Genomic DNA, 7,349 nt, shown 5'->3' on the forward strand with positions numbered 1-7,349 from the left:
ACAGAGAGAGGAAGAAAGAGGAAAATGTACCAATCTTACTATTATTTGGAACCAATAGACACTTTCAAAATCAGTAAAAAAAAAACAAGGGTGTTAAAACTATAATAATAGAAAAATATCCCTGAACACTAAACGCCAGTGTGCATGTGCACAGCCATGCACATGATACACACATATACCAAAATCAGAGACCACATAGTGAAAGTGCACAAAAAACACTGGGAATAAAAACAGAAAACATAACGATACAATGCAAAAGTTAAAAGATGGACAAAAGAAAACCATGCTAATGCAAATCAAAAAATGTAGAGGCATAATTTCATTATCAGCTAAGATGCATCTCCTGGTGAAAACATCAAGTGGTACAAGTCTATAACGTACAGTAATGGTTACGAATATCCACATACTAAACAACATAGCATCATTACTCAGAGAGCAGAAATTATAGAATATTCAAGGACAGATATTCTAAACAGCACCAGTACTTAGACTCCCAGTTGTTCAACTTCATCCAACAAACATTTCTTGAGCCCCCGCTAAGCACTGGAGATATACAGGGTTCCACAGAAGTAAGGCTTGCTTCAGTGTGGCTGGTGGGTAATAATACAGCTGTAAAAATTTATAGTTTTAATTGGAACATTTCACTTAAAATGTCACATGGTGTGCTTGAGAGTGATATTGTTACATTACAGAATTACATGCTTATGATTTTGTAATAAAAAGGGGCATTATTTTTGCTGGATCCTGTAGTAGGTAAAGAAACAGACTCCTTCCTCTGTGTATGTCACATTCTTGTGTGGAGAGACAATAAGCCAAAAAAGTAAAACCCACGATATGGTAAAGGGTGATTGGTTCTGTGGAGGAGTTAAAGGAGGGAAACAGGGCCCAGAGCATTGAGAGTATGGGTTTCAGTTGAAGTAGAATGTGCAAGGAAGACTGAATGAAATGGTGATTCTGAGTAATGTCCTGAAGGAGATTACCTCCATAAGGATGTGTTCAGGGGCAGGGGAGCTGATGAGAAGTAACTAAAAGGGGCAAGAGATGAAAAATGTACTTTTTTTACTGCATACCTTTTCTAAATGTTGAACCATTTGGTTCTAGTACCTTTACAAAAAATCTTTAAAGCTTAAACTATACTATTTAGAGAACTAGGAGAATTTGGAGAAACAAACAGAACCATGAGACAGACTACTTGGGTTTCAGTTCAGGTCCAGTTATGAACTTGCTTTTGACTGTTTGGATGAGCCACTTAGTTCCCTGGTTTGTTTCTGGATCTGCACAAATGATAAGGGTAGACTAGACAATCTTCGAGTTCTTTCTTTCCTTAATGTTCCGTGGATGTGTGATTTTTAATTCAGTGTTTACCAAAGTGTGGCCTAGAAAGGTAGTTTTGGAGTCAAGCCATTATTCAATATTTCTTATCAGCCCTTCTGTCTTCTGCATTCCTGCAACACATAAATGGTAAATAACTGTTTTTCCAGTTCTAAAAATTACATAATTCATGTCACATAAAGAATCAGTATTAGAAAGCTCACAGAATAACACTCTTTCAAAGGGATTCAATGCAAGACAATAGGAAAATTTACTATAGAAAAAACACCAAACTATCCTTTCAGGCCTCATTATTATAATATCATGAATACATTTTAATATATATTTAATGTAAAACTACAAAAATCACCTTTTTATTCTTTTGTAGATTGTAACATGACCTTTGGGCAAGCCCCAGAAAAAGTTCTGTTCATCATAAAATTAACCTTAATTAAAACAGTAGGTAAAATGTTTTTTTCTTATGTCATGTGGCAATTTGTGATGTGGTATGATTTATGTTAATCTTTTTAAAATATATTTATGTTATTGATTATGCCATTACATTTGTTCTATTCCCCCCTTCATTCCCCTCCACCCTGTACATCCCTCCCCCACCATTCCCCCCACTTTAGTTCATGAACACGTGTCTCAGGTTCTTTAGATTCTCTATTTCCCCTACTATTCTTACCCTCCCCCCTATCTATTTTCTATCTACTGTCTATGCTACTTATTTTCTGTACCTTCTCTCCCCTTCTCCTTCTCCCACTCCCCTATTGCTAACCCTCCATGTGATCTTCATGTCTATGGTTCTGGTCCTGATCTAGCTGTCCTCTTAGTTTGCTTTTGTTTTAGGTGTGGTTCTTAATAACTGTGAGTTTGCTGTCCTTTCACTGTTCATCTTTTTTATCTTCTTCTTCTTAGGTAAGTCCCTTTAACATTTCATATAATAAGGGCTTGGTGATGATGAACTCCTTGAATTTGATCTTATCTGAGAAGCACTTTATCTGTCCTTCCATTCTAAATGAAAACTTTGCTGGATAGATCAATCTTGGTTGTAGGTCTTTGGCTTTCATGACTTGAAATACTTCTTTCCAGCCCCTTCTTGCCTGGAAGGTCTCTTTTGAGAAATTATCTGACAGTCTGATGGGAACTCCTTTGTAGGTGACTGTCCCCTCATTTCTTGCCACGTCTAGGATCCTCTCCTTCATTTTAATCTTGGCTAATGTAATGATGATGTGCCTTGGTGTGTTCCTTCTTGGGTCCAACTTCTTTGGGACTCTCTGGGCTTCCTGGATTTCCTGGAAGTCTATTTCCTTTGCCAGAATGGGGAAGTTCTCTTTTATTATTTGTTCAAATAAGGTTTCTACTCATGACTGTTCCTCTTCCCCTTCTGGTACCCCTATAATTCAGATGTTGGAGCGTTTAAAGATGTCCTGGAGGTTCCTAAGCCTCTTCTCATTTTTTTGAATTCTTGTTTCTTCATATTTTTCTCTTTGGTCACTTTTTCCTTCCTTCTGGTCTGCTCCCTTGACTTGAGTCCCAGTTTTCTTTCTATTACTTTTGGTTTCCTGTGCATTTCCATTCATTTCAATTGGTTTAGCCTTCATATGTTCCTCTAATGTGTGACTAAAATCAACCAGTTCTGAAAGTTTGGCTATTTCTTCATCACTTAGATTTATTGGCTCTGGGGCTCTGAGTTGTTCTTGAGCCATGTTTTGATCTGTTTGTGCCTGTTACGTATGAGGAGCAGAGCCTTAGATATTCACCAGGGCGGGGCCACCCAGGTCACTGGTTTGTGGCACTGTATGTGGGGGTGGGGTCAGAGAGAGAGCAATGGCAGTCCTCTCCACTCACCGGGTCTGCCTCACCGCTCGCCCCTTCCTGCTTATCCGGTTGCAAAAGTGCGAGCCCGCCACCCTGTGTGGGGGCCTGCGCAGTCTGTCTCAATGCTCACCTCTTCACTGGTTTATCTGTGGGCAACTGTGCGACCATAGACAGCCAGCCTCACCACGCCTTCCCTGGGTCCACCCGTAGCTACCCCGTACCTGGGATTCACACCCTCAGCTGCCTGTGTGCTGCCCGGGTCGGGGGATCTTTTTTGCCCAACCCACTCCACTGCTGGCTTCGCCCCTCTCACCGGTTTAGCTGAGCGTTTTGTTATTTTCCGACTCTGTATTGTTTGATTTTCTGTGGTTTGGTTGCGTTTATTATTATTAAAACTTTGTTGTTTTTAGATTTGGTTGTGCGAGGAAGAAAAGTATTTCCACCTATGCCTCCATCTTGGCGGAAGTCTGATTTATGTTAATCTTATAGTTATGTACTTAAATTCAGATTCCTGTCTGCATTTTTTTGGAACTCCTTAGAATAAGATCTTAACTTACTTCCCTGGTAATTCTCACAACACATACTGCAGAGCTCTGTACAACTGTATGCTTAAATGTGGTTCATCTGACTGACCTTGTGATATGTGGAAAGATATGAGATAGAAAGTCTTGGGCAGCTTTCTTAGAGGAGGATGACTGCTGAATTCTCCTGCCTTGATGCAAATGAGCAAATAAGAAAAATAGGCAAGGTATGGAAAGTCTCTCCTATCCTCTAGGCCAACAGTTCTTCCCAAAGTGAATAAGTGTCCCAAGTGTGAGATCCTTCCATTCATTCAGTGAAAATATTTGCATCTTCACAAAATTAAATAATGGTATTCTTGCTCTCCATTCCAAGGGGAATGTGATACCCAAATATTTCTCTTAATAGCAAGTGAAGGATGAGCATGACTTTTATAAATAGCCTTTGTCTCAAAATGTAGATTGAATGAAGTTCCTTGAGAGCAAGACTGAAACATTCGACACAATAACCACATATTCTCTGGAAACACGAACTATGGCTGGTACGCCATTTTGGTAATCTTACAACATTTCCTTTTTTTCCCTCAATCTAAATTTATTCTTTGTTTTCCATTGAGAATTTCCTGAGACTGAGGCCTTCTTATCTAGAAGATGATTAAAACTATTCCAACTCTTGCACTGCAATTGCAATCAACATTCTTAAAATAAACATTCCCACATATTCTCTCTAACCTTATTCCCCACACATGAATGTATACATTTTGCTATTTGTTTTTCATCATAAAACTGTGTAATTCCCCAATTAGAATGGCAAGACTGAACATTTTTTAGCCAGAAAGGAATCGTTTTAATAAAACACATTTCAGTAAAGGCAATAAACATAGTCTCACTTCTTTGTAGGTCTAAAACAGCTGCACTAACATGTAAGCCAACACAAGTTTGGGCCGCTCTACTCAGAGGAATTCTGTTCCAATTATTCTCAATTCTCCTGGATATCACCTGTTTTGAATTTCTTACTCTTGCTTGTTGACTAACTTTCCATTATATAATTTTTTGTTTGCATATGGCATGTTAATGATATGTAAAATGTATCTAAATATCCTTTTTATATTTGTCTTCTCTGTTATGTTCATTGTGTTAAATTACAATGTGTAAAACTATAGTATATGCAAAGTAGGATAATGTTGTATAATATTACCACAAACAATTTCAGAATGATGTAATATTGTAATAATGATTTGGCAAATTATTTGTCCTTCTCTCAGTATTACAAAACTAAATATATATATATACATATATATATATATATATAAATATGAACAAGTTGGGGCACTATATATATATATATAGTGCCCCAACTTGTTCAATTATATTCCTTTTTCTTGCTCCCAACCTTGAGACATATCAGAAAATTAAACTAGAAAATATCTTTATTGGGATAAGTAGTCTTGTGGAAAAAATGCTTTAGAAATATAAATTGGTTAGTTGTTCTTGAGAAACTGAAATCCCACCAATTAAAAAAACTGGTGTTTATATTCCTGAGAAATAGCTTAAATTAAAATGGTATTTTATAATGCTATTAAAACTGTACAGGAGTTGATATAAAAAACAAAATGAGTCATTTTCCAAAGCAGACCAGAAGCAATTACAGAAAAGTTGAATTGAGCTTAAAAAAATAGTAAATGTTATGTTAGATCCATAAATAAATCATGTCACATACCCTAAATGAATACAAATTGAAAAACATATGGCTCTGGATGTACCCCTAATACTCCCTTATTTTCCACCTCACTAGAAAATGGCCCTGGTTCGTTGCTCAAACAAAATTTACTTGGAAAATTTTTATGTATATTTCACAGATTCTTGCAGTTAAATTTAGGTAGGTTCGTGTTTGCAGAAGTGCTATAGCCTTTGAGACAGTAGTATGTCATATTTTTTATCATCTAAAACCATTCTACTTCCTAGGATCTTGAATCCAGAAACTGATGAGCTAGCTTAGCAGAATCATAAACTGGTCACCAACCATTTTTACTTCTCAGGAAACACGAATCAGCAAAAGGGGATGCCACATTGTTTGAAAGAGAACACAGCTTATGTAGAACATCTTCATGCTCATCACTGAGTTCCTTTAAAACCCCTACGACAGAGGGAATAAATTCTTGAACTTTCTTTGCCTCTGAAGCTGTGGAGGTAGTCTACTGTAGACTTGAGCAGCCAGACTGGAACAGTTTCTGAGACCTGCATAAACTTGTTTCAGGTCAACTCACTCCTCATTCAGCTGCTACATGCAAGACTGTGGATTATGTGCAGTGGAAATATATTGAAGGAAAAGCTAAGATCCTGCCATGAAGGATCTAATAGCCTAATAGTAGATGTAATAATTCTTAAGAAACTTCTGGATACATTGTGAAAACTAAACTTACCCAATTTGTAGTTATATTAATTCTACTTGGACTAAACCTGGCCTTCTCATGCATCTCTTATTTTAGTAATGGTACCTCCCAAGAAAGATACATGAAAACCTATGTAACTCCTTCTGTCTTTACCTCTCTATTCCTGCTACCTTGTTTTAGATGAAAAACTAATCTAAATTTTTGTTCCTAAAAACTACATGATTGCTTCCCCTCATCTCATAACCTTTTGAAAATGACATTTCTAATACGTGCATCTTATTGTATTCCTTGTTTACCTACACACTGAGCCCCAAACTAGGTTTATGCCCTCTCACTGCTTCCCTCATCTAACATCTTGCCACTTCCCTCTGTGCAATGTTAGTTCCAGGCATTGTGAATTACTTAGTTGTCCTCAAACATGTGATTAAACACATGCCTTTGCGTGTGTTCACTGTCTGGAATGCCCTGTTGCACCTCACTGTATACGCTATCTGGTTCATGTCAATTCTTGTTCATCCTTCATTCACAGTCCAAGCATTTTTCTTTCTGTGGTCTCAATGCCCTACATAATAATGTAGACATTTATTCATATAATCGCATCTGTTGTTCTATATTTCCAGCGCTTTTTCAACATATCATATTTGTCCTCAGGTCTGTCTCACCACTAGATGGTAAACATCTCAAAGGAAGGGACAAGATGATTTCTTGACCTCCTACTGCAACACTGGACACACAATAAATCCTCAATAAATAGTGAATGAAAATGATTATCAAATAAACCCAAACCACCGTATGGCAAATGCTGTAACTATAATAGTTGAGACTTGAGGTGAGATGAGAAAATCAGGAAAATCTTCCAGGTATAAGTTACACTTGAGACAAACATAAAAAATGAATAAATTTACAAACAAGAAATAAAAGGGGAAAAACACCTTGTGAAATTTCATGATCATTAACAGGAAGATGAAAAAATATTTCCTCTATACTGATCTGAGTAGAGAATGAGTGCAAGATAAAGAACTATAATGAATAAGGTAGAAAAGTTAACTTGCAAAAAAGATTGTTAGAATCTTTTAGTAATGAATATCTTGGTAAAGAGTATAAATTTATGTTTTTTAGGGAAAATAAAATATGGATACATTGAAGGGTTGTTGTCTTTATATACATATAAACATATACATTCTCTTAGAAAAGGAAATTATACGAAGTAGGAAAGTTGGCTTGAGAAAGGCACTATGAAGGTGTATATACATTGTTTTCTCTAGGAAATATGGATATGTTAAAAGATAAATACATGACACAG

The sequence above is a fragment of the Artibeus jamaicensis genome, unplaced genomic scaffold (genome assembly GCF_021234435.1).
Source record: "Artibeus jamaicensis isolate MK-2021 breed Jamaican fruit bat unplaced genomic scaffold, CSHL_Jam_final scaffold_474, whole genome shotgun sequence".
In the NCBI taxonomy this organism is placed as follows: Eukaryota; Metazoa; Chordata; class Mammalia; order Chiroptera; family Phyllostomidae; genus Artibeus; species Artibeus jamaicensis.